Source organism: Trichechus manatus, unplaced genomic scaffold (genome assembly GCF_000243295.1).
Source record: "Trichechus manatus latirostris isolate Lorelei unplaced genomic scaffold, TriManLat1.0 scaffold00080, whole genome shotgun sequence".
Lineage (NCBI taxonomy): Eukaryota > Metazoa > Chordata > Mammalia > Sirenia > Trichechidae > Trichechus > Trichechus manatus.
Genome location: NW_004444016.1, coordinates 236,368 through 237,870, shown reverse-complemented (window position 1 = coordinate 237,870; position 1,503 = coordinate 236,368). Strand labels below are relative to the sequence as shown.

General features: G+C 37.5%; 1 protein-coding gene across 5 annotated transcripts in view; it reads right to left on the bottom strand.

Moving 5' to 3' along the window:
• ULK2 (unc-51 like autophagy activating kinase 2) overlaps window positions 1–1,503 on the bottom strand; it is a 204,981-nt gene that overhangs the window by 197,841 nt on the left and 5,637 nt on the right. Inside the window, exon 1 of one of the 5 annotated variants that reach the window (XM_023735525.1) lies at window positions 526–605. The exons of the other annotated variants lie outside the window; for them this stretch is intronic. The gene's annotated coding sequence lies outside the window, so the exon portion shown is untranslated. Of the gene's footprint in view, window positions 1–525; window positions 606–1,503 lie in introns of those variants that run through there. 5 annotated transcript variants of the gene reach the window in all.

Genomic DNA, 1,503 nt, shown 5'->3' with positions numbered 1-1,503 from the left:
AAAAAAAAAAAAAAAAAAAAACTATGCATGCTATTTGACTAGTAATTCCAACTCTAGAAATTGTAATTTAAGAAAAAATAAAATATATTTAGAATATATGCATTATCTTTACAGCATTTTTCTGCAGGTGGAAAAACCTAAACTCCTATAACATGAGTTTTGCTAAACACTTTGTGATAGTATATGTAGTCACTCAAATGACTAAATGGGGAAAAAATCAGCATATATAGGAGTCTATTTTGTCTCATCCCGCTATACGCAACTGAGAGCAAGGACTTTGTTTCACTCACTGATTTATTCCTAGCACTTAGAACCATGCTTGGTACACAGGAGCCACTCAAAAACTAGCAAAATAAATTGAGTCATGCAAATGTATATAGAAAACGTTTTCACTAGAAATACGTAGAGCACAATCACATAACATGTCCAATTACTGGAATTCAACTGTCTATACTAAGCAAAACAAAACAAAGAAATAATGTAAATAGTGCATACTGGTCTGTTATTTTGCCACAGACTACTCACGCTGAAATGAGAGTGAAGAGAAAGCCTGAATCTGCTGTTCCTTTGAAGGTCTCAGAACACCAAACTGGCCAGGTGTGATTCTAGGATTTAAAGGAGTATTTTCTTTTGTAACCCAGTAAACCAAACCAGACCCACTGCCATAGAGCTGATTCCGACTCATAGAGACCCTGTAGAACACAGAAGAACTCTCCCATGGGGTTTCAAAGGCTGTAAATCTTTACAGAAGCAGAATGTCACATCTTTCTCCCGAGGAGGGACTGGTGGGTTCAAACAGCCCACCTTTCGGTTAGCAGCTGAGCATTTAACAACCACACCACCAGACTTCCTTGTAACACAGTATGCCCCCTAAATATAAGCCAACTACTTCATCTGGTGCTCCACCAAAACACAGCATGTAACCCATACCTAACACCATACACTAAACTAACTCAAAATAGATCAAAGACCTAAATATAAAACCTAAAATGATAAAGATGATGGAAAAAAAAATAGGGACAACCCTCGGGGCCCTAATACATGGCATAGAAAGAATACAAACCATAACTAACGATGCAAAAACACCAGAAGAGAAACTAGACAACTAGGAGCTCCTAAAAATTAAACACTTATATGCTTATCAAAAGACTTCACAAAAAGAGTAAAAAGAGAACCCACAGACTGGGAAAAAAAAATTGTCTATGACATATCCAACAAGGGTCTATAAAATACTTCAACACCTCAACAACAAATAATTCAATTAAAAAATGGGCAAAGGCTATGAACAGACACTTCACCAAAGAAGACATTCAGGCAGCTAAGAGACAGATCAGGAAATGCTCACGATCATTAGCTATTAGAGAAATGTGAATTAAAACTACAGTGAGACTGGTCTCATCCCTTCGGGAGCAAGGGAGAATGAAGAGAAAAGGATACAAGGAAAAGATTAGTCCAAAGGACTAATTGTCCACAGCTACCAAGGCCCCCACCGGACTGAGTCCA